The 26,941-nt window shown below is 41.3% G+C and overlaps 1 protein-coding gene and 1 pseudogene across 2 annotated transcripts in view; both read right to left on the bottom strand.

The window, feature by feature from the left end:
- FREM2 (FRAS1 related extracellular matrix 2) overlaps positions 1-26,941 on the bottom strand; it is a gene marked incomplete at its 5' end in the record, with an annotated part of 325,864 nt that overhangs the window by 276,859 nt on the left and 22,064 nt on the right. The window lies entirely within an intron of this gene.
- On the bottom strand, positions 13,457-15,431 carry LOC308511976 (serine/threonine-protein phosphatase 2A 56 kDa regulatory subunit delta isoform-like; annotated as a pseudogene). Its single transcript has 3 exons — positions 15,246-15,431; positions 15,026-15,163; positions 13,457-14,954 (listed from the first exon to the last, which is right to left on the bottom strand). The product of its transcript is annotated as a serine/threonine-protein phosphatase 2A 56 kDa regulatory subunit delta isoform-like (transcript).

Below are 26,941 nucleotides of genomic sequence, written 5' to 3'. Positions count from 1 at the left end.
AGTTTACTAGAGGCCTGGTGCACGACATTCGTGCCCTGGGGTGGGGGGTGGGGGTCCCCTCAGCCCAGCCTGTGCCTTCTCGCAGTTTGGGACTGGCTTAGGCCTGCTCCCTACAGACATCTCCCGAGGGGTCCTTAGTGCTACCGCAGAGGCAGGAGAGGGTCCTGCTCGCCATCTGTGAGCCCACTGGCGAGCCCAGCTTCTGGCTGAGTGGCGCTCCCCCCTGTGGGAATGCACTGACCACCAGGGGGCAGCTCCTGCATTAAGAGTGTGCCCTCTGGTGATCAGTGCATGTCATAGCGACCGGTCATTCCACCATTCAGTCAACCGGTCATTCCACCATTCAGTCAATTTGCATATTAGCCTTTTATTATATAGCATATGTTTTCTTTGATATTACTTAAGCTGAGATTAAGGTTTAATTAATTTACCTTAATGCACAATATATTTTTATCTATATGTGGGATACTGGAGATTAGAAAAATTAAGAGATTTAACCAAAGTTACAGATAATAAATGGCTGAGGTAGGATTTAAACCTTTTCTCTGGACTCTAAATCCTGAATTCTCTCTACAATACTATGAATTTTGAAATATAGTCTCTAATCCAATTAGCAGGTGCATTATGTATATTTGAATAGCACTATTTTGTGAAAATCAAATATCTCTACTAATTAAAAAAACTGTTTTATTAGAAGTGGATGGTAGCAGATTAAAAATCTGATTAGGATCTAGAAATGAATTAGAGTTATTAGATCCTTCCATCGATTCCCTTGCCAAGCATTGGTGTTTGGAGAACTCTAAATTAGCAAATAAAGATTGCATACATCTCCTCTGTTTCTGAATCCAGTCTATTGAGTTATCCTACCTTATCTAGAGAGATATTCTGCTTTTTATTCATTTGGCAATAGCAAATAATAGTAAATCATCCCTGCATCTCACTAACCCTTCCTCATGTTTTGAATTATTCCTTTTGTATTTAATCACTATGCAGCCATTACAAAATATGATGAAATATTTGGGGTACAAGCTTTCTTTTCTATATTGGATTTGTCCTCCTTAACAAATGTCATTTGTTAAAGTGCATTTAAATAAATTTGGATTTGCCCTAGCTGGTTTGGCTTAGTGGATAGAGCATCGGCCTGTGGACTGAAAGGTCCCGGGTTTGATTCTGGTCAGAGGCACATGCCTGGGTTGTGAGGTCGATCCCCAGTGGGGGCCACGCAGGAGAAAGCCAATCAATGATTCTCTCTCATTATTGATGTTTCTATCTCTCTCTCCCTTACCCTCTCCTTTCCTCTCTGAAATCAATAAAAATATATTGTAAAAAACATATAGAAATAAATAAATAAATATGGCTTCAACATTTTGGAGATGAGACTGTAAAATATCTTGAAACTCATAAAAATAATTTTTGAACAAAATATTTCAGCAATCTCATAACTTTGAAAATTAGAGGTACAATTGAAATTTTGATCAACAAATGATAACTTTACTTTTAAGGAGCAGAAAAATATATAAAGCAGCTACTCACAGAAATAAAGGGAGAAACAGATCAAAATACAATCGTATTTGGAAACCTTACACTCCATTGACAGCTCTAGACAGATCAACCAAACAGAAAACCAATAAACAAATATTGGCCTTAAATACAACACTAGACCAAATGGACATAATTGACATTTACAGAACATTTCATCCCAGAGCATCAGATTATACATTCTCTTCCAGTGCACACGGAACATTCTTAAGGATAGAAAATATGTTGGGTCACTGAACTAGCATCAACGAATTCAAGAAGACTGAAATTATACCAAGCATATTTTCTGACCACATTGCCTTGAAATTAGAAATCGACTGCAAAAAGGAAGTAAAGAAATTCACAAATATGTGGAGATAAAACAATATATTACTAAAAAAATGACTGGGTAAAAAAAAAATAAAAGATGAGATCAAAAGATATATAGAGACAAATGAGAATGACAATACAACATACCAAAAGCAGTCTTAAGAGGGAAGTTTATATCATTACAGGCCTATCAAATTGAAATCCCAAGTAAGCAACCTAACATCACATGTTAAAGTACTAGAAAAAGAAGAACAAAAGCAACCCAAAGTCAGCAGTAGAAAGAAAATAATAAAATTTAGAGCAGAATTAAATGAAATAGAGAACAAAAACACTATACAAAAAAAATCAATAAAACAAAGAGCTGGTTCTTTGAAAAGATTTATAAAATTGACAAATCCCTGGCTAGACTCACTAAGAAAAAAAAGGAAAAGACCCATGAAAATGAAATCATAAATGAGAAAGGAGAAGTTACCACAGATACACAAAGACTCATACTAGAATATTTTGAAAGACTATGTGCCACCAAATTTAATAACTTAGAAGTGGAATAGTTCCTAGAAATATATAACCTTCCTAAAACCCTAGACTAAATAATGAAGAATTAGAAAATCTAAATATACTAATTAGCAGTGAGGAAACTGAAACAACTATCAAAACCTCCCCAAAAAAACAAAGGTCCAGGATGACATGGCTTCACCAGTGAATTCTACCAAACATTCAAAGAATTAAAACTTATTCTTCTCAAACACTTCCAAAAAATTGAAGAAGAGGTAATACTCCCTAACACATTCTGTAAGGCCAATATAGGATGATACCAAAACCTGGCAAAGATCACACACACACACACACACACACACACACACACACACACACACACAAAACTACAGAACAATATATCTGATGAAAACAGGTATAAAAATCTTAAACATAATACTAGCAAATAGAATACAAGAGTATATCCAAAAAATAATACATCATGATCAAGTGGAGTTCATTCCAGGGTCATAAGTATGATTCAGCATATGCAAATCAATCAATGTATTAAACACATTAACAGAAGAAAGGATAAAAATCATATAATCTTATCAATAGATGCAGAAAAAGCATTTGATAAGATACAACATTCGTTTATGATTAAAATACTCAATAAAATAGGAATAGAGGAAAGTACCTCAACATAATAAAGGCCATAAATTATAAACCCTCAGCTAAATCATTCTCAATGGCAAAAAAACCTAAAAGCTTTTCCTCTAAGATTAGGAACAAGACGAGGATGTCTACTCTCCCCACTCTTACTCAACATAATGCTTGAAGTCCTAACCAGAGCAATAAGGCAAGAGAAAGAAATAAAAAGCAGCCAAATAGGGAAGAAAGAAGTCAAACTGTCACTTTCTGTGGATGACATGATTCTGTATATAGACAACCCTAAAGACTCCACCAAAAAACTATTAGAAATAATAAACAAATACAGTCAAGTTGCAGAATACAAAATTAATGTGCAAAAATCCATTGCCTTCCTGAATACTAACAACAAAACTTCAGAAAAAGAAAAGAAAAAAACAAATCCTTTTGCAACTGAAACCAAAGAATAAAATACCTAGGAATAAACTTAACAAAGAATGTGAAAAACCTATGTACTGAAAATTACAAAGCATTATTAAAAGAGATTGAAAAAGATACAACAAAATGGAAAAATATGCCATGTTCATGGATTGGAAGAATAAACACAGTTAAAAGGCCATATTAACTCAAAGCAATATACAGATTTAATGCAATCTGCATCAAAATCTCAATGTCACTGTTTAAAGAAATAGAACCAGAAAGCATAAGATTTATACGAAACCACAAAAGTCCGTGCATGGACAAAGCAATTCTGAGAAAAAAGAACAAAAATGGAGGTATCACACTACCTGACTTCAAATTTTACTACAGAGTTACAATAATCAAAACACCATGGTATTGGTAGCAAAACAGACCCATAGATCAATGAAACAGAATAAACAACCCAGCTCTAAAACCGCATATATATGGACAGATCATCTTCAACAAAGAAGCCAGAAATACACAATGGAGTAAAGATAGTCTCTTCAATAAATGGTGCTGGGAAAACTGGAAAGCCACATGCAAACAAATGAAATGGGATTACAGTTTGTCCCAATGTACAAAAATTAATTAAAATGGATCAAAGGACTAAATATAAGACCCAAAACAATAAGTTACATAGAAGAAAATATAGGTACCAAACTTTTGGAATTTAGTCATATAGAACAACTTATGAACTTGACCTGAAAGGCAAGGGAAGTAAAGGCAAAAATAAATGAATGGGACTAAAAAGCTTCTGCACAGCAAAAGAAACTGACAACAAAACAAAGAGGCAACCAACCAGTTGGGAGATGATATTTGAAAACAGTAGCTCTGAGAAAGGTTTAATTTCAAAATATATAAAGAACTCATAAAATTCAACACCAAACAAACTACCCAATCAATAAGTGGGTGGAGAACTTGAAAATACACCTCTCCCAAGAAGACATACAAACAGCTAATCTTATATAATAAAAGCCCAGCCACCATAATGGCGTAATGACCAGAACAACTGCTCAAGGTGCACTGACCACCTCTTGGTCCCCCGCTCCCCTGGCCGGGCCCACAGGCTCTGATCACAGCATGGCCAATGGGGAACCACAGGGAACTGGGTGGGTGGTAGTGGGGCAGAACTGGGGACTGGCAAGCAGACAGAATGGCCAACATCTTGGTCTCTCCCTCTGGTCCGCAGACTCCAATCGCAGCATGGTGAATGCAGAACCATGGGGAAGCGGGTGGGTGGTGGCAGGGCAGGACTGGGGACTGGAAAGTAGGTGAAAGATGGCCCTGATCGCAGGCTAGGCCTAGGGACCATACCCGCGCATGATTTCGTGTGCTAGATCTCTAGTAGAAATATAAAAAGATGTTCAACCTCACTGGAAATTAGGGAAATGCAATTCAAAACTATAATGAGATACCACCTCACACCTGTTATAGTGGCCATTATCAACAAGACAAGCAATAAACGTTGGAGAGGTTGTAGAAAAAGAGGAACCCTCATTTATTGGTGGTGAGAATGTAGACTGGTACAACCACTATGGAAAGCAATCCAGGAGTTCCTCAAAAAATTAAGAATAGGAGAGAAACCAAGATGGCAGCATAGGTAAACACCAGAGTTTGCTGCCTCAAAAAAACACTTCAAAAATACAATTAAAAGATGGAATGGACATCATCCAGAACCACAGGAAGGCTGGCTGAGTGGAAATTCTACAACTAGTAGGAAAGAGAAAAGCATACCGAGACTCAGAGGGGGCGCAGTATGGAAGTAAAATACTAAGGTGCGGAAGTGCATGCGGAGCGGGCTGGTGGTCGAGGGCGTGGTTGTCGTTTTCAATCGGGAGGGAGTCTCAGGCTTTGAGCTCCAGTTCCGGGAAAGTCTCTAGGGACCCAGACTCATACGGGAGAAGCGGGACTGTCTGGCAGCGGTCGGAACTCGAGGGCAGCTTTCTCTCTGAGGGGCTTGCAGTGATTACTGGGACACTGAGAAGCAGAGCCTCTGAGGGCTGGACTGAGAGCAGCCATAACTGCTAGCCCTGCCCTGTTGATCCTGTGGGACCCAGCCCACCCAAGCCCTGCAGGGAGGCTTTAGCTGGATAGCCTCAGGCAAAGGCTAGATTAGAACCTCCCTAGAGATCCAGGAGCCAGGAAACCCAAAGGTCAGAGTGGGACCATCCAGTTCGCAGCTCCATGGAACCATAAAGGACACACTCAGGGGGCAGAGTCAGTGAGCACCAAAGCTCCTTTGAAGCAAGTCTTGCCCCAGAGGGGTGTCTCCAGCACAGAAGTTCTCCCACTGCAGACACAGCTGATTCTCACAGCCAATTGGCCTGGAGGTCAATTCTTCCCAGTGATAACTGCAACAATCAAGGCTTAACTATAACAAGACTGTGCACAAAGCCCACAAGGGGGTGCACCAAGAGTGTCCTCCTAGGTAATTGGGTAGGCTGAACCACTGGGCCCTAGAGGACACTCAGCACAGAAAACCACTTTATCAACACAGGGAAGCATAACAAATGTGGAGACAAAGAAAAAGGACACAAATGACAGAAATGGTGGAAAGCAAACTACTGGATATAGAGTTCAAAACCACACTTTTAAGGTGTTTCAAGAATTTTCTAGAAACTGCCGATAAACTTAATGAGACCTACAAGAAATCTAATGAGACCCTGGAGGTTGTGATAAAGGACCAACTAGAAATTAAGCATACACTGACTGAAATAAAGAATATTATACAGACTCCCAACAGCAGACTAGAGGATCGCAAGAATCAAGTGAACGATTTGAAATACGAAGAAGCAAAAAACACCCAACCAGAAAAGCAAAATGAAAAAAGAATCCAAAAATACGAAGATAGTGTAAGTAGCCTCTGGGACAGCTTCAAGAGTACCAACATCCGAATTATAGGGGTTCCAGAAGAAGAGAGAGAGCAAGATATTGAAAACCTATTTGAAGAAGTAATGACAGAAAACTTCCCCTACCTGGTCAAAGAAATAGACTTACAAGTCCAGGAAGTGCAGAGAACCCCAAAGAAAAAGAGTACAAAGAGGACCACACCAAGACACATCATAATTAAAATGCCTAGAGCAAAAGACAAAGAGACAATCTTAAAAGCAGCAAGAGAAAAACAGTCAGTTACCTACAAGGGAGTACCCATATGAATGTCAGATGATTTCTCAACAGAAACTTTGCAGGCCAGAAGGGAGTGGCAAGAAATAGTCAAAGTGAGGAATGCCAAGAACCTACAACCAAGATTACTTTATCCAGCAAAGCTATCATTCAGAATTGAAGGTCAGATAAAGAGCTTCACAGATAAGAAAAAGCTAAAGGAGTTCATCACCACCAAACCAGTATTCTATGAAATGCTGAAAGGTATCCTTTAAGAAGAGGAAGAAGAAGAAGGTAAAGATACAAATTATGAACACAAATACACATCTAGCTACAAGTGAATCTGAAAATCAAGTGAATAATCTGATGAACAGAATGAACTGGTGATTATAATAGAATCAGGGGCATAGAAAGGGAATGGACGGGCTATTCTTGGGGGGGAAAGGGGTGAGGGGGATGCGGGAAGAGACTGGACAAAAATCGTGCACCTATGGATGAGGACAGTGGATGGGGAGTGAGGGAGGAGGGTGGGGTGTGAACTGGGTGGAGGGGGGTTATGGGGGGGAAAAAGAGGAACAAATGTAATAATCTGAACAATAAATATTTAATTAATAATAATTAAAAAAGAAATAATAATTTAAAAGAAAATTAAGAACAGAGCTACCATACAACCCAGCAATCCCTCTCCTGGTTATATACCTGAAAAACTTGAAATCATGTATTTGCAAAGATATATGTACCCCTATGTTCATTGCAGCATTACTCATGGTGGCCAAGACATGGAAACAACCAAAGTGTCCTGTGATAGAGGACTGGATAAAGAAGATGTGGTAAATATACACCACAATGGAATTCTACTACTCAGCCATAAGAAAGGATGAAATTGCATCATTTGCAACAACATAGATGGATCTTGAGAACATTAGGCTAAGTGAAATAAGTCAGTCAGAAAAAGCTAAGAACCATACAATTTCACTCTTATCTGATATATGAAACTGAATTCATAAATATCACAGCAGTGTAGTTGTTGCAAGAGGGAAGGGGGTCGGGGGGAGAAGGATGTCCTAATAAATGGTGACAGTAGATTTGACTTTGGGTAGTGGGCAGATGTTGCAATATACAGATCTTGTAACATAGACACCCACACCTGAAACCTATATAATCATGATGAGCAATGTCACCCCAATAAATTTAATTTAAAAATAAAATAAAATGCTGGTTTTATTTTAAAAGAATAACAAAACAACAAAAAGGCATAGTTCAAGTAATACAATCACCCAGGATGAAGTAAATATATAACAAGGAGGAAGTATGTTTTACAGACTATTACAGAAAAACCCTTAACCACAACCTGTATTATACGTACATCACTAGAGGCCCAGTGCATGGATTTACCGGTGGGGTCCCTCGGCCTGGCCTGCACCCTCTTACAATCCGCGACCCCTCGGGGATGTCAGAGAGCTGGTTTCGGCCCAATCTCCACAGGCCAGGGCGAGGGACCCCAAAGGTGCACAAATACGTGCACCGGGCCTCTAATATGCATATAAGATCTTTGGTTAATCTTTTCCCACCCTTCCCCCTCCCCCCTTCCCTCTGAGATTCATCAGTCTGTTCCATGTTTCCATGCCTGTGGTTTCCACTCCTGCACTGTCTGCCCCCTGGTGGTCAGTGTGCATCATAACTACCAGCTGGTTGGCCACTCAGCCAATCGCTTAGTCTTTTCTCTCTCTCTCTCTCTCTCTCCCTCTCTCTCTCTCTCTCTCTCTCTCTCTATATATATATATATATATATATATATATATATATATATATATAGTTTCCCTGTCTGGCCTGTTTACATCTAATTCCTTAACTCTAAGTCTCAGATATCTACAAGATATGCTAATGTATTTAAAACTGTTTGTGGTCACTCTCAATATTTATGAAAGTAATAAAGTATAAAATGTTCTTTTTAATCCATGTTTTATAATTACATAAACTCATTTCATATTTTTCAATAGGAAAAAATTGCTTTAAAATTCTAAAATAATTTTTAATTTAATAAATAATAAGACTTTTTAAAGTTATCTGTACATAAATATAATAAATAAGTGATTTGATCAACATATTATAACTTTAGGAATATAACAAAACAAAGTCATAGATGCAGACAATCAAGTGATGGTTACCAGAGTGGAAGGAAATGAGGGAAGGGTGAAATATGTAAAGGGAGTAAAATATATGGTAATGAAGGATACTAGATTTTTTTTTTTTAAATATATTTTATTGATTTTTTGCAGAGAGGAAGGGAGAGAGATAGAGAGTTAGAAACATCGATGAGAGAGAACCATCGATCAGCTGCCTCCTGCACATCTCCCACTGGGGATATGCCCGCAACCCAGGTACATGCCCCCGACCGGAATCGAACCTGGGACCTCTCAGTCCGCAGGCCGACGCTCTATCCACTGAGCCAAACCGGCTTCGGCAAGGATACTAGATTTTGAGTGGGGATTACACTATAGAGTACAGATGTGAAATTTTAATGTTGCACACCTGAAAATTATTCAATATTATTATCCAAATTACCCCAATAACTTCAATTTTAAAAAAACAATCCTGTCTCTGAAATCTTAAAATTAAATGCTTTAAGTATCACTAATTCTAAAGACTCCACAACACATGGTCTTCACCACATTCTCTACCTCTCTCCACAAAGTGACTATTTAATGAAGCAGGTGAAACAGGGACTTATAGCCGAAACCAGTTTGGCTCAGTGGATAGAGCATCGGCCTGCGGACTGAAAGGTCCCAGGTTCGATTCTGGTCAAGGGCATGTACCTGGGTTGCGGGCACATCCCCAGTAGGAGATGTGCAGGAGGCGGCTGATCGATGTTTCTCTCCCATCGATGTTTCTAACTCTCTATCTCTCTCCCTTCCTCTCTGTAAAAAATCAATAAAATATATTTTAAAAAAAACAAAAACAGGGACTTATAAAGATGAACATCCTTAAAATAACTGATTTGTTTCTAGAGACTTTCACTTTATTATATCATTCAGCAATATCACATAGAAAAAGCTCCAATATGAAAATAGCTTTGTTGCCCTGGCCAGTGTGACTCAGTTGGTTGAGCATCATCCCATGCACTGAAGGGTCGCTGGTTATATTCTCAGTCAGGGCACATACCCAGGTTGTGGGCTCAGTCCTCCTGTAGAGGTGCATTCAGGAGGCAACTGATTAATGTTTCTCTCTCTCCCTTTCCTTTCCTCTCTCTAAAAAAAAAAAAAATCAATAAAACATAAAAAGTGCTTTGCTAACCCACTTTATCTCTTACAGTGTTATCTTTCTCCCAAGTTAAATTAAACAGATATCAAGTGTTGTTTATTCAACTTTATTCTTATGAATGCTGACTTTTACCATATATATACTTGAGATGGAGATGGGATTTGAAAGGAAGGAGATTGGTGGTGGTCTCAGTTTTCCCAAAATGATGCAAAAAAAAAGGGGAGTGAAGTGAGTCTATTAAGGTAAGAATATAAAATCCCATTCTCAATGGTGTCTAGAACATAAAGTAATAAGATTCAGCATGCTTACTATATTAATGAAGTTAAAGAAATGGCAGCATCTAAAAATGCTGAAATATCTAAAAGCTAAAACTCAAAACCCAAAACAAAACTATGCATAAACACCTAAGATAAACTCTTTTATAATAAGCAAGGCAAAAAGTTTGATATCACTATAAAAGTCTGTGCAAAGAATATTAGGAAATTATATGTTCTTATACACCTATGTGTGTTTGAAAACAATCTAAAAGTAAACACAAGCTTCCATTTATTTTTCATTTATTTTACCTGGTAAGACTATTTTACTTTTCTTTATATTCCTTTCTTGACTTTTCAACTATTTCACATAAAAATTTAAGAGAAAATAGAAACCAACAGTTATTTTATGTTCAGCATTTATTCATAACTTCACTCCACAAATATTTATTGACCTTCCAGTAAGTGCCAAGTGGAGACTCAGCATTGAAAAAGGAGAAATGAATATGAAAAAACAAAACAAAACAAAAAAAACAAAGCAAACAAGCAGAAAATACCCCAGCTCCTACAGTGGAAAAGCTTATGAACACAAATGTAATATAAAGGGTCCCAAACTGGTATACTGATTGTTAAGATGGTGAATGAAACTGTAGTGATTAATAGGTAGACAGAAAGATTATTTAAAACTTTTCAGTCAGAATTCAAGGCCAAAATGCCTAGAAGAGCTCACATTGTTAACCAACCCTATATAATAAAAGAGAAACATGCAGATTAGCCATCCCTCCGCTATGCTCAAGCCACGCCCGCCAGCTAGGTCCACAGGCCAATCTGAGTGACTATGCAAATCATCAGACTAAGATGGCGGTTAATTTGCATACGCAGGTGTCAAGTGCCCCAGGAGGCTGTGGCCATGAGCTCCTGGGACTTTTGACCATTGGGGAGGCATGGCCACCCGTGCCTAGCCACGCCTGTGGACTCCTGGTACCTTGCTGGTGGAGAGTGGGAGGTTTGGAGGACTTGGCAGAGCAAAAGACTGCTGGACATAGAGCAGAGTGAGAGAGAGGGCGACTTGGAGGGTGTGGCTCCCTCTCTCACCCCAACTTCCTCATCACAGCTGTGGAAACTGACAGCAGGGAGGAGGAAGTCCCACCCCCACAGAATCAGTCAGAATCAGCCTTTGGTCAGACAGCTCTCAGCGACCTGATAGCCAGGACTCTCATTCACCTGCATCTCAGACTGTGACAGTAAAGAGGTGGGACTATGTCTAAAGAACAACTATTGATACAACATAGCTCTGCAGCAAAAAGATGCCGGTGTTATCAACAGAAAGTGTCTGCAGAGCAGCATGCGTCTGATCTTGAAAGAAGGCGGCGCCTACAACAGGATTTATCTGAACACCAGCTATTGGAAAAACACCTCAATGATGCCAAAAAACACTGGCGTTATCGACAGAAAATGTCTAAAGACCAACGTGCCTTTGAAGTTGAAAGAAGGCGGTGGCGACGACAGAATATGTTGAGAGAACAGGCATCAACAAATACTACCAATTCCGGTAAGAACTGCCTTCTCAGTGAAAATGGAGTACATGAGGATGCAATCCTTGAACGTAGTTGTGGTGGAATGACTGTTCGATGTGAATTTTGCCTATCACTAAATTTCTCAGATGAAAAACCATCCGATGGGAAGTTTACTCAATGTTGTAGCAAAGGGAAAGTCTGTCCAAATGATATACATTTTCCAGATTACCCGGCATACTTTAAAAGATTAATGACAAACGAAGATTTTGACAGTAAAAATTTCATGGAAAATATTCGTTCCATAAATAGTTCTGCTTTTGCTTCCATGGGTGCAAATATTGCATCGCCATCAGGATATGGGCCATACTGTTTTAGAATACACGGACAAGTTTATCACCGTACTGGACCTTTACAATCTTCGGATGGTGTTTCTCAGAAGTTTGCTCAACTCTCTATTTTGGATACAGCCAAAGCTACAAGTAAAAGATTAGCAATACCATAAAACCAGGGCTGCTCAGAAAGACTCATGATCAACATCAACAACCTCATGCATGAAATCAATGAATTAACAAAATCATACAAGGTGCTACATGAGGTAGAAAAGGAAGCCCAATCTGAAGCAGCAGCAAAAGGTATTGCTCCCACAGAAGTAACAATGGCGATTAAAATATGATCGCAACAGTGACCCGGGTAGATATAATTCTCCCCGTGTAACCGAGGTTGCTGTCATATTCAGAAACGAAGATGGAGAACCTCCTTTTGAAAGGAGGTTCATTCATTGTAAACCAGATCCCAATAATCCAAATGCCACTCAAATGAAACAAATCAATATCCTGTTTCCTACATTAGATGCAATGACATATCCTATTCTTTTCCCACATGGTGAAAAAGGCTGGGGAACAGATTTTGCATTAAGACTCAGAGACAACAGTGTCATCGTCAATAATACTAGACAAAATGTAAGGACACGAGTCACACAAATGCAGTATTATGGATTTCATCTCTCTGTGCGGGACACGTTCAGTCCTATTTTAAATGCAGGAAAATTAACTCAACAGTCTTTCGTGGATTCATATTAAAAAATGGTGGGGGCCTCTTGTACTGTTGGGGTTTGGCTCCCCTCTAGCTACTGATTTCAGGGGGCAATGGGCTCAACATAACTTTGGTGAGAGTAATCTCCTGCTGCTCCCTGTGTGTCTCTGCATGAGAAGGAGGGAAGGAGATCCCTGGAGTTCAAATGAGAATGAAGGAAAGAGGAGAGGAATATATGTATTTCTCTGTGTATTTCTAAGAGCAGCTTTAGAGAACCATGGCGTTAGGAGCAGGAGAAGGACAGGCATCCTCAGTTGTCTGAGCACTAAGCATCTCAGTGCTCAGCCTGTCTGTACTAAGCCACAGGGAGGCATGAACACATTTAGGAGAGAAGAGGAACCACTCTGTGAGTGTTCCTGCTTCAAGTGCTGCATCACCCTCCCTAGAGTAGCTAGAGAGGGACTACCTTGTCCCAAGTAATCCAGTGGGGAGAAGAGGGTGGATGGCTAGGGCATATTTCCAGTTCTGAATGGACTGTGGCCCTGTGGAGGGAAGGTGAGGGCATCAGAGAGCCTCTGGAAGGCAGTTAAGAACTTTTCTTCCTGCTGTGAGCCTCTAGTACAGTGATTCTCAACCTTCCTAATGCTGTGACCCTTTAATACAGTTCCTCATGTTGTGGTGATTCCCAACCATAAAATTATTTTCGTTGCTACTTCATAACTGTAATTTTGCTACTGTTATGAATCAAATGTAAATATCTGATATGCAGGATGTATTTTCATTGTTACAAACTGAACATAAAGCATAGTGATTAATCATAAAAACAATATGTAATTATATATGTGTTTCCCGATGATCTTAGGTGACCCCTGTGAAAGGGTTGTTTGACCCCCAAAGGGGTTGCGACTCACAGGTTGAGAACTGCTGCTCTAGTTCCTTAATGGCATATATGTCCTGGGGGAGCTCTGACTTCCTCCAAAGCAGCCACTTCCTCCACTTTCTCCTTCTTGATGTCCTTTAGCATCTGCAGGGCCTTTGTGTCCACTGTCCCCATCAGAAGCTGGATGTCCTCTGCTGTGGGGTCTCTGTCTCCATCAAGTACAGAGGATGAAATGGTGATAGAGCTTGGAACATGGGATACTGGGGATTAAGCCAGCTCCTCGATTTTTTGTCTTATATCAAGCTTTTCATTGGGAACTGGCCCTTCTGTTTTTATGTCTTGTATTGTTGTGTGCAGTCTTCAAACAGCTTATGATTCATCTCCATAAATAGTTTCAGGACACTTTAGATGACTACATGGATGGTCTTGTTCCATGGACTCATCCATGGACTCATCTTGGAGTTCCTGTAGATTACAGGGAACATGATGGGAAGGACTCTGACAGCGTTGTCACTTATCAGGTTCATGATGTACTCATTGTTCCAGTAATAGAGAGCACACTCCGTCACCTGGAAATGTGGGCTGCGGACACATTTGGCAAGCTTGCAGAAGAGTGGTTCTATCACTTTGCTGAACTCTGAGAGTTAGGTCATCCAGAATCTCTTCTAGCACATTCAGGAACATCACCTCCTTGGGGCTGTGGGTCTTTGGCCAGAACTTGAGAAGTTCCATAATCACTGGCTCAGTGGACCTCTGTCCTTGTCCAGAAATTGTACCACTCAGTATTCTAGTTGAGGGTGGTAGATACTCAGGGACTTGACCTTGTGAAGGGAAAGCAGGACATGGATAAGGAACATCTTTTGCTCTTCCTTAAGGGGAAAAGGTAAGCCACTGATGATGATGCCCAGGATCTCTAGGAGCTTGGCAATCCCACTGTGATGCTCAGTCTGATAAATGAACCTATAAAATATGTGGTTGATCTGCCTACAGATATAAGCCCAAAGACCCCAAAACTTGCCATAGATTTGGTGTAAGATGGTCTTCAGAAAGTCTGCTCTCAAGGATTCTCACTGTCAAACAGAGCAAAAACAAGTTTCTGGTCAATGTACATCTTGGCTGTTTCACTGGTAATCAGTAGACTCAATGAAACATAGGAAAAAACTCATATTTGAGCTGGAGATGTGGCCAGGTGGCTTTCAGGGTAGATTCATTTTCCTCTGGGTCAAACTTAGCCCCAGCGGAATGTGATAAAAGTCACAGTCTCCAGAAGAGGTTTGCTGAAAAGATGTTGACAGCCTCAGGGTAAATGGCCTCGGTGACAATGATAATATCATGGCTATGAGTAACATACTCCATCATTTCCTTGAGTCCTGTCCACTCCACTTCTTTGATTTTGAGATCACTGAGTGTGTCTAACACAAAGTCAAAGAGGACGTGACATAGCTTCTGGATAAATAGCTTTCTACTCATGGTTTGGTGAATCTTTCAGGGCAGTAAACTTCTGCAACTCCTGATTCTTGCTGAAATTGAAGCAGGAGGAGCTTTACTGTTGCTCCTTCTTGACAATCTGGAGGTCTACTGATTTTGCTGAGCTGCATGATGTGTGGCTTGCTGTTGCTGGGATGGTTGTTGGATGACAGTGGCTAAGGCTGGGGCTGAGGCTGAGGCTGGGGCTGCAGCTTTGGCTAGACTTGAGCCTAATTGCTTGACTCCTGACACTGCTGTTAATTAACTGAAAGTCATAACAGTCTCTCAGTGCCTCAGTTTCCTCATCTCCTCAGAGCTCTCGCCTCCACCATCCTTGCCTGAGCTGCTGGGCTTGGTAGTGCCTTTGGCAAAAGGGGCAGCCTTCTCCTTCCTCAGTTTATATGGCAACTCGATCCATTTGTCCAGGCCTGGCTCCTGCGGCCCCGCTCTGGCTCCGGCTTTGCTCGGCTGCACTTGGCCTGCCATGATTTTACATTTTTATTATATGAAATTAAGAAGTGTCTGTTTACTTCACATCATTCATACAAGCAATATTCAACTTTTAAGGAACATGTTAAAAGTAATATACATATCTGCAGCAACCACTTTCCAATTATATAAATGGAGAATTTAAAAATATATGCTCTTTTGTTATATAAATTACTAATTTTCTTAAATTGCATTTATTTATTTGCTTTTATATTTATAATATTGACTAATTAAAACATCTATCAGGAGAGAAACTAAGATGGCGGCATAGATAAACACCGGGAAATTGCCGCCTCCCACAACAATTGAAAAATACCGCAAAGGACAGAGCAGACATCAACCAGAACAACAGGAAGGCTGGCTGAGTGTAAATTCTACAACTAGAAGGAAAGAAAAGCACACTGAGAGCCAGAGGAGCTGCGGAGGTGAAGTGCAGAGGTACAGTGGCGGCTCGCGCGCGCGGAAAGGGGGTGGCACCTGAGGACGCGGCTGTTTTTTTTTAATCACAAGCTCCGACTGCTCTGAACTCCGGTTCCGGCAAGTCTCTGGGGACCCAGGACTCATAAGGGGAGAAGCTGGTCTGTTGGGCAGCGGGCGAACTTCAGGGCGGCTTTCCCTCAGAGGTGCATGCAGCCGTTAACGGGACACTGAGACGCGCGACTCCGGGCGGAGAATCAGCCATAGCTGCTTTCTCCGCCCTTTGATCCCCTGAGACCCCACCCCACCCAGGCTGCGGCAGAGGCTTTTGCATGTGAATGTACCTAACTGCAGCCGAGCCAGGCAGACCCGGAACTTCCAAGAGAAGGCCCAAGGCCCCGCAGCGGCTTGCATTGCTTCACAGCTGAGCCTCTTCGTGGCTCCTGCTGTGTGGCCTCAGGCAGAGGCTGAATTAGCACCACCTTAGATCCAGGAGCCACTGTACCCAGTGGTCAGAGGGGGACCATCCAGATTGCAAATCCTCAGACCCATAGGGACACACTCAGGGAGCAGACTCAGTGAGCACCAAAGCCCCACTGAAGCAAGTCTTGCCCCAGAAGGGTGTCTTCAGCACAGAAGTTCTCCCACTTCAGACACAGCTGATTCTCACAGCCAATTGGCCTGGAGGTCAATTCCTCCCAGTGATCCTACAACAACCAAGGCACCAAGAGTGCACCAAGAGTGTCCACTTCAGGTAACTGAGGAGGCTGAGCCACTGGGCCCTACTGGACACCTGGAGCGCAGGGCCACTCTATCAACACAGGGAAGCAGCCAAAATGTGGAGACAAAGAAACAGGTCACAAATGGCAGAAATGGAGGAAAGCAAACAACTGGATATAGAGTTCAAGGCCACGTTTATAAGGTTTTTCAAGAATTTTATGGAAACCTCAGATAAATTTAATGAATCCCTCAATAAGTATAGTGAGACCATGGAGGACATGAAAAAGGACCAACTAGAAATTAAGCATACACTGACCGAAATAAAGAATAATTTACAGAGATCCAACAGCAGACAAGAGGATCCCAAGAATGAAGTCAAAGATTTGAAATACAAAGAAACAAAAAATACCCAACCGAAAAAGAAAAAAGAAAAGAGATTCAAAAAATATGAAGATAGTGTAAGGAACCTCTGGGACAACTTAAGCGTACCAACATCCGAATTATAGGGGTACCAGAAGGAGAGAGAGGGCAAGATATTGAAAACCTTTTTGAAGAAATAATGACAGAAAACTTCCCCCACCTGGTGAAAGAAATGGACTTACAAGTCCAGGAAGCGCAGAGAACCCCAAACAAAAGGAATCCAAAGAGGACCACACCAAGACACATCATAATTAAAATGCCAAGAGCAAAAGATAAAGAGAGAATCTTAAAAGCAGCAAGAGAAAGACAGTCAGTTACCTATAAGGGAGTACCCATACGACTGTCAGCTGATTTCTCAACAGAAACCATGCAGGCCAGAAGAGAGTGGCAAGAAATATTCAAAGTGATGAATAGCAAGAACCTGCAACCAAGATTACTTTATCCAGCAAAGCTATCATTCAGAATAGAAGGTCAGATAAAGAGCTTCACGGATAAGAAAAAGCTAAAGGAGTTCATCACCACCAAACCAGCATTATATGAAATGCTGAAAGGTATTCTTTAAGAAGAGGAAGAAGAAAAAGGAACTCTTACCATTTGCCACAGCATGGATGGAACTGGAGCGCGGATAAATACCACAGGATCTCACTCATTTGTGGAATATAATGAACAACATAAACTGATGAACAAGGACTGATCCAGAGACGGAGAGGCATTGATTGGACTGTCGGGCATTGGAGGGAAGGTAGGGGAGGGTGGGGGTAAGGGGGAAAGATCAACCAAAGGGCTTATATGCAAGCATATAGGCCTAACCAATGGACACAGACAACGGGGGGGTGAGGGCATGAGCGGGGGGGGGGGGGGGGGGTAGAGGGTAACGTGGGGACAAGGACACATATGTAATATCTTAATCAATAAAAAATATATTAAAAAAATAGCAAAAAAACAAAAAAAACAAAAAAACAAAAAAAAAACAAAACATCTATCAGCTGGGGTGACTACAGCATTCTATATACTAAATATATTAAGGTGATTCCAAGACCTGAACAAACAGGGTATTTTATCAGTGTCTTCACTCTGCTTGGCTCAGTGTATTAGACATGAAATCAACCTTATCCTTTTGCAGATGTTTTGGAGTGCTATATTTGATAAAAGCAAGTTACAATATTTAACCATCAAGCCTACAAAATTTATACTTCCCATCATTAAAAAGTAGAAATCAAACATGCAAACCAAGCTCAAGAGATACAGTGTTTCCATTATTTCACCATCATTATTGATCTATTAAAATCTTAGTTTAGCTATAACTAGCAATGAAATAATTTCTGTATCATTTGTGGCCTTTAAACTTAGCATTACAGAAGTGTTCATTATTGTCAAATTGTATCCCTGTATATCCTTTCTCTCCACAAATAAACAAATAGTCAAACTTTATACACAGCTACTGTGAGAAAGACAAAAGAAAGGAAGAACAAAGGAAGAAATGAGAAGAGAAAAAAAAGAGGGAAAATAAGCAAGAGAAGTAAAATAAAAAATAAAAGAAATGAAAAGCTCTGGAAACCCTCACAGTATTCGCCTCAAAAGCAGCAGTAGCTACCTGCACAGTCATTACTGTGTAACAGGAACTATGCTGTGTGAATCATCCTATTTCCATGAACTAACCTATTTAATGTTCAAAAGAGCCCTTATTAGCTAGGTAATATTATTGTTCCACTTTACAAATGAAACTGAGGCTAAGGAAGGTTCAGTTACTTGGCTCAGAGTCACATCACCAATTATTGCAAGAGGAAGAATCAGTATTTGTTCCAGTTCTAATTCAAAAGCTCTGCTCCTAACTAAGTGTGCTCAATAGGCTGGCTTTCCTGTCTACATATTTCAAAGACATCTAATAATTAATATGTTAAAATTGGTCTCTGAATTTCCTCCCTTAAATATTTTCTAGTTTCTCCTAATATTTTTTATCTCAATGGAACTACCATTCTTTGCTGGCCAAGAAACCCAAAATATCTTCAAATTATCCTTTTTTCCTTACTCCATAACGCAACCTATAATAATAAAACCATAATATGCTAGTTAGACCAGGCAGCCGAACGACCTTCCAGACGTCATTCCGGACAAAGCCACAGCAGCAGGGGATGAGGCAGAGGCAGTTAGGGGTGATCAGGCAGGCAGGCAGAGTGATTAGGAGAGATCAGGTAGGCAGGCAAGCACTTAGGGGTGATCAGGAAGGCAGGTGAGTGGTTAGAGGCAATCAGGCAGGCAGGCAAGTGGTTAGGGGCAATCAGGCAGGCTAGTGGTTAGGAGCCAGTGGTCTCGGATTACAAGAGGGATATCTGACTGTGGGTTTAAACCCGCAGTTGGACATCCCCCAAGGGGTCCCGGATTACGAGAGGGTACAGGCTGGGCTGAGGGACCAACCCCCTCACTGCATGAATTTCATGCACCAGGCCTCTAGTCTATTAATAAGTCCTAAAGATTGAAATTCATAATTATACAAGTTGGTCATCTTCTTTCCCTATTACATATGTCTTACTGTAATAGCCTCATGTTAGTTTGTTTCCCCCTTTCTACTTCCCCTTGATTCTCTACAACTGCAAGAGTCATCTTAAAATAAAAATTGGAACATATTAATCCCTTGCATTACAATGACTTGCAGGGGCAGGGGAAAATCTAAATTACTGTCATGGCTTTATAAGGCTCTGTACCATTAGGCTCCAGGTTAATTCACCAGCATCTTCTTGTGCTTCTCTCAGCTTTGTTAATTGAGCTCCAGGTATGATGGTGCTCTTCTGGTCACTTGGACACACAAATGCTGTTCCCTATGCTGAGAACATTTCTTCCTTCTCTTCCTGTCATAGCTTCATTAGGTCTAACCTTAAATATCCCTTCCAGAGGCCTTTCCTGACAGCTGCATCTCTATCTTGGATTTAGTGATAAACTCCATAATATTTTAAACAATGTATAAATGTTTTATTTGTCTATTGCTTCATCATCTGTATTTATCAAAACCTCAGGTTAGAGATCATGACTGTTATGTTCATTATTCTCTTAGATCTAAATAAATGCTCTAAAAATACATGTTGAATAATTCAATAAATAAATGAACAGGAAGCCTTTCTTTAGCAAGTAAGTTTTATATCTGATCCTGAGCCATTGTATTCTGAGGTTCTAGCATATATAGACTTATACCAATTGTAACTATGTACTAGAGTAACTAGACCATTTAATACCACCTTTCATTTTTCCCAGCAATCCAGAGCAAACTTAAAAACATAGAATGGAATATTCTTGAGTTATATAATTTATACTGCAAATAAATATTTGATTTGAGATTATGATGTTTTAATTATCTATAAAAGATTTGATTAGTTTTTAAAAAAACAGCTGTCATTTATTTTGAAGGTGAATAAAAAAATCATGCGAAAACTCTAGAAATAGGACTAATAAGAATTCATAGTCCCTTATCTGAAATAGCATTGGCAAATATGTTCTCCCATCCAGTGGGCTTTCTTGTTGTTTTGTTGATGGTTTCTTTTGCTTTTTATTTCGATGTTGTCCCATTTGTTTATTTTCTCCTTAGTTTCCATTGCCCTAGGAGCTGTATCAGTAAAGATATTGCTACAACATATTTCTGATATTTTGCTGCCTATGGAGTCTTCTAAGATTTTTATGGTTTCCCATCTTATATTTAAGTCCTTTAACCATTTTGAGTTTGGTTTTGTGTATGGTGTAAGTTGGTGGTCTAGTTTCACTTTTCCCCCCATGTATATGACCAAATATCCCAGCACCATTTATTGAAGAGACTGTCTTGACTCCATTGTGTGCTTTTGCACCCTTTGTCAAATATTGAGCATAAGGACTTGGGTCTACTTCTGGGTTCTCTGTTCTGTTCCATTGGTCTGTATGTCTTTTCTTGTGCCAGTACCAGGCAATTCTGAGAACTATGGCTTTGTAATATAGCTTGACATCTGAAATTGTGATCCCTCCAACTTTGTTCTTCTTCCTTAGGATTGCTGTAGGTATTCGGGGTCTTTTTTTATTCCAGATGAATTTTTGGAGAGTTTATTCTAGATCTGTGAAATATGCCATTGGTATTTCAATGGGGATTGCATTGAATCTATAGATTGCTTTGGGTAGTATGGACATTTTAATGATGTTGATTCTACCAATCCATGAACACAGTATTTACTTCCATTTGTTTATGTCTTCCTCTATCTCTTTTTGCAATATCCTCTAGTTTTCCAAGTATAGGTCTTTTACCTCCTCAGTTAAGTTTATACCTAGGTATCTTAATTTTTTTGGTGCAATGGTAAATGGGATTTTTTTGTTTGTTTGTTTCTGTGAGTTCATTATTGGTGTATAAAAAAGCCATAGATTTCTGGGTGTTAATTTTATATCCTGCTACATTGCCGAATTCATTTATTAAGTCTAATAGTTTTTTGATGGAGTCTTTGAGGTTTTCTATGTACAGTATCATGTCATCTGTGAATAAGGGCAGTTTTGCTTATTCTTTCCCAATTTGGATGCCTTATATTTCTTCTTCTTGTCTGATCACTATGGCTAGCACTTCCAGTACTATATAAAACAGGAGGGGGGGGAGAATGAGTATCCCCATCTTGTTCCTGTTCTTAGGGAAAATGGATTTAGTTTTTGCACATTGAGTGTGATGTTGGCTGTAGGTTTGTCATATAAGGCTTTTATTAAGTTCAGATATGATCCCTCTATCTCCATCTTGCTGAGAGTTTTTATCAAGAAAACATGTTTGATTTTGTCAAATGATTTTTCTGCATTGATTGATATGATAAGGGTTTAATCTCCAAAATTTACAGGGAACTCATACAACTTAACAAAAGGAAGATAAACGATCCAATCAAAAAATGGGCAAATGACCTAAATAGATACTTTTTGAAAGAGGACATACAGAAGGCTGAGAGACATATGAAAATATGCTCAAACTCACTAATCATCTAAGAAATACAAATCAAAACAACAATAAAGTACCACCTCACACCTGTAGAATGGCTATCATCAACAAATCAACAAACCACAAGTTCTGGTGAGGATGTCGAGAAAAAGGAAACCTCATGCACTGCTGGTGGGAATGCAGACTGGTGCAGCCACTGTGGAAAACAGTATAGAGTTTCCTCAAAAAATTAAAAATGGAAATCCCATTTGACCCAGTAATCCCACTGCTAGGAATATATCCAGAGAAACCAGAAACACCAATCACAAAGGACATATGCACCCCTATGTTCATAGCAGCACAATTTACAATAGCTAAGATTTGGAAACAGCCTAAGTGCCCATCAGCAGATTAGTAGATTAAAAAACTGTGGTACATCTACACAATGGAATACTACACTGCTATAAAAAAGGAGGAACTTTTACCATTTGCAACAGCATAGATGGAAATGGAGAGCATTATGCTAAGCAAAATAAGCCATTTGGAGAAAGATAAATATCACATTATATTTACATATCTACACTAATAAAAGAGAAAAATGGTAATTGGCGTACGACGATACACTTTTCATTGGCTAATCAGGGCTATATGCAAATTAACTGCCAACTATGATTGGCAGTTAACTGCCAACTATTATTGGCAGTTAACTGCCAACAAGATGGCGGTTAATTTGCATATGTAGGTACAATGCAGGGAGGCGAAAGGGAAAGCAGGAAGAAGCCCCCTGCCACTGACAGTGATCGGAAACCCGGGGGGGGGGCTAAGAGCCACGATCGGCCATGATCGGAGAATCAGGCGCCATTGCCGCCCTGGCCAGTGATAGCAGAAAGTAGGGGTGGAGCCAGCGATGGGAGCTGGACACGGTCGAAGCTGGCAGTCCCGGGAGCTAGGGGTCCCTTGCCTGGGCGTAAAGCGAAGCCCACGATCGCGGCACCCCCCGCTGCCACTGCAGGTCCCCGCTGACCGGGCCAGACGCCTAGGCCAGAGGCGTTAGGCCTGGGCAGTGGCGGAGCCTATGACCGCGGGGAGCTGGGGGTCCCCTGCCCAGGCCTGACACCTCTGCCAGAGGCCTCAGGCATGGTCAAGGGGCCGATCTGGTGATTGGTGATTGGAGGGTGATCAGGGTCAACTCCTCTGGCTGAGGCATCAGGCCTGGGCGGGGGGCGGAGCCGGGGATTAGGGGGATATGATGGTCCCCTTGCCAGGCCTGAAGCCTGGGTCAGAGGCATCAGGCTTGGGCGGGGGTTGGAGCAAGCGATCAGAGGAGATTGGGGTCCCCTGCCCAGGCATGATTCCTGGGCCAGAGGCCTCAGGCCTGGGCGGGGGCCAGAGCCAGTGATCGGGGGGGAGATGGGGGTCCACTGTCCAAGCCTGACACCTCTGGCGGAGGCGTCAGGCCTGGGCAAGGGGCCGATCAGGTGATCAGAGGGTGATGGGGGTCTACGCCTCTGGCTGAGGCCACAGGCCTGGGCAAGGGGCAGAGCCAGCAATCGGAGGGGTCTGGGGGTCCCCTGCCCAGGCCTGATGCCTGGGCCAGAGGCATCAGGCCTGGGCTGGGGGCAGAACCAGTGATGGGGGGAAATGAGGGTCCCCTGCCCAGGCCTGACACCACTGTCAGAGGCGTCAGGCCTTGGCAAGGGGCCGATCCTGCGATTGGAGGGTGATGGGGGTCAACGCCTGAGGGCTCCCAGTATGTGAGAGGGGGCAGGCTGGGCTGAGGGACACTCCCCCCCACACACACACACCCAGTGCACGAATTTCGTGCACCGGGCCCCTAGTATGGGATATAATGATCAACATAAACTGATGAACAAAAATAGATTCAGAGGCAAAATAGCACTGAATAGACCATCCAACCTCAGAGAGAAGGCAGGAACAGGGGCGGGGATTAGAGATCAACCAAAGAACTTGTATGCATGCATATTAGCATAACCAATGAACACAGACACTGGGGCAGTGGGGGCTTGCCCTCTGGGGTGGGAGTGGCGGGGGGGATGTCAATCGGGGGAAAAGGAGACATATGTAATACTGGGAACAATAAAAAAAAAAGGTCTTATCTAATAAAAGAGAAACATGCAAATTGACACTCACAAGCCATGCCCGCCAGCAAATCAGAGCAACTATATGCAAGTTAACCCAACCAAGATGGCGGCCGGCAGCCACAGAGCTGTAGCAAGCAGGCGGCTTGGTTGCCCTGGTGATGGAGGAAGCCAAGCTTCTCACCAGCTCTGGCCTGCTGTGGGCTCCACTAAAGGCAACAAAGTTTCAATTATAGAAGATAAATAAATCCCAGATACCTACTTCCAGCCAGCCTCCACTAGGAGTCTGGGTGGCTGGGGGCTTGTGGCCAGCCTGCAAGCAGCCATCAGCCCCTCACCCAAAATGGCCACACCCTCATGGGGTGAGGGTCCCCACTGGGGGGCTTGGCTAGCCTGCAGACAGCCATCAGCCCCTCACCCAGGCTGGCCAGGCACTCCAGCGGGGACCCCCACCCTGAAGGGGCTGTGGCCAGCCTGCAAACAGCCATCAGCCCCTCACCCAGGCTGGCCAGGCACCCCAGCGCGACCCCCACCCTGATCCCGGACACCCTTCAGGGAAAACCAGCAGGCCCCCACCCATGCACCAGGCCTCTATCCTATATAATAAAAGGGTAATGTGCAAATTGACCCTAACAGCAGAAAGACTGGGAATGACTGGTCACTATGACACACACTGACCACAAGGGGACAGACGCTCAATGCAGGAGCTGCCCCCTGGTCGTCAGTGCACTCCCACAGGACCTCTGCTCAGCCATAAGCCAGGCTGACGGTTGCCAGTACAGCTGTGGTGGCAGGAGCCTCTCCCACCTCCTCAGCAGCGCTAAGGATGACCGACTGCAGCTTAGGCCTGCTCCTTGCTGGCAAGTGGACATCCCCTGAGGGTTCCCAGGCTGCCAAAGGGATGTCTGACTGCCAGCTTAGGCCCAATCCCCCAGGGAGCGGGCCTAAGCCAGCAGGTGGACATCCCCCAAGAAATCCCAGACTGCAGGAGGGCACAGGCCATGCTAAGGGAACCCCCTCGAGTGCACAAATTTTTGTGCACTGAGCCTCTAGTATAACTATAAAAACTTAAATAAACAAACAAGAAAAAAAAGAATTCATAGCAAAAGATCTCGCAAGTAAAGTTTCTTCTGCCGAAACCGGTTTGGCTCAGTGGATAGAGCGTCGGCCTGCGGACTGAGGGGTCCCAGGTTCGATTCCGGTCAAGGGCATGTACCTGGGCTGCGGGCACATCACCAGTGGGAGATGTGCAGGAGGTGGCTGATCGATGTTTCTCTCCCATCGATGTTTCTAACTCCCTATCTCTCTCCCTTCCTCTCTGTAAAAAATCAATAAAATATATTAAAAAAAAAAGTTTCTTCTAAACAAAAGCCAATAAAAATAGTATATCTATATAATATATGATTTTGAAATGAACCAAAAGAAAAATAAATAATAATATTTAGTTTATACTTTTTTACTTAAAAGTTATAACTTCTTTCATGGACATTACTGGTACTTTATAGAGTGATACTTTTAAAAGCAGAAATCTGATATAGAAAAACCTTGATAACCTGAACAGTTTTGCTCAATGGAAAAAGAAACGTTTATAAATACTTTGCCATAATAGCCAACACCCCATTCCAGGGTCTGGATTCTAATAGATCTTATGCTCTCTTACAGAGTAAAAATATTTGTATCAGTGCCTGACATTACTTCACAGTCTTATTATAACTCCCTAAGGCATTATCTTTCCTTTGGTTCTCATGTTACCAGCAATTAATTTAATTGCCAAGAACACTTGCGTTTTTCCTCTAAGCTGAATATGTCTGTATGATCTTATTCAGGCCTTGTTTTCTGACTATGGCATGGCACTTATATTTTCTGACCCTTACTTTAAATTAAGGCTAATTGTCAATAATGACTTTTCTTAAAACCCTAAAGTTACTGGTCACCTTTAAGCAGAAACTTGTGTTCCTTCTAACTAGAATGAAGAGTTCAAGTCTCTTTGTATCTGGATCTTCAGTTGTCAAATATAGAATAAAATCTGAAAGCCTTGACCTTAGCAGACATTTCATTTACAGAAATCAGTTTGCAGCTTTTTCAACTATGTCAAGTTGCTATTTATATCTTTCAATAGCATATAAATTAAGGATCTTGGTGGATGGAAAATTGGTCACCAAAAGGCATAATCAAAGACAGCAGCAGCAGGAAGTGTCTGGCTATGAAACAGATTAGTTATAATGGCTAACACAGATATCATATCTGACACCCCAGTTTCAGTGCCAAAAGCTGAGGACAGAACTCTCTTCAACTGAATGCCCATGCCATATAAGAATTCAAACAAAAAAGCAGCAAACCAATTTTCATAGGGCTCTTTCTACTCACTATATGAAGCCAGATGGTCACATATACTAATTCTTTCATATTCCTAAAAATAAACTCATGGGATATAATGGTGAGGCCTTGAGACTGAAAACAAGCAAAAGAAAGAAAGTAATTTAAAAATTACATAATTACTTTTTAATAAGGACTGAGGATACTTTATGCTAATATAGCTTTCTACACTCTACCTGTCATAATGTTGTCTCACATCACATGAGGCAAAAATATGGGGTAATTAAAAATACTTAAGAGTTCAGAGATGCATAGAAAATGTTTATTTGCTTTTAAAATGGTATAAATCAGCGGTTCTCAACCTGTGGGTCGCAAACAATGAAAATACATCCTGCATATCAGATATTTAAATTATGATTCATAACAGTAGCAAAATTACAGTTATGAAGTAGCAACAAAAAATAATTTTATGGTTGGGGGTCACCACAACATGAGGAACTGTATTAAAGGACCGGCGCATTAGGGAGGTTGAGAACCACTGGAAATGTTTATATAATAAAATGACAACTTTTTTCTTCTGAAATGAATTTTTTAGAATAACATTAGCTTTGGATTTACAGTTACTGTGAGTCTAT

Source organism: Myotis nattereri (assembly GCF_964212035.1).
Source record: "Myotis nattereri genome assembly, chromosome: 2".
NCBI classification, from domain to species: domain Eukaryota; kingdom Metazoa; phylum Chordata; class Mammalia; order Chiroptera; family Vespertilionidae; genus Myotis; species Myotis nattereri.
This window is presented reverse-complemented; position numbering and strand designations above follow the sequence as displayed.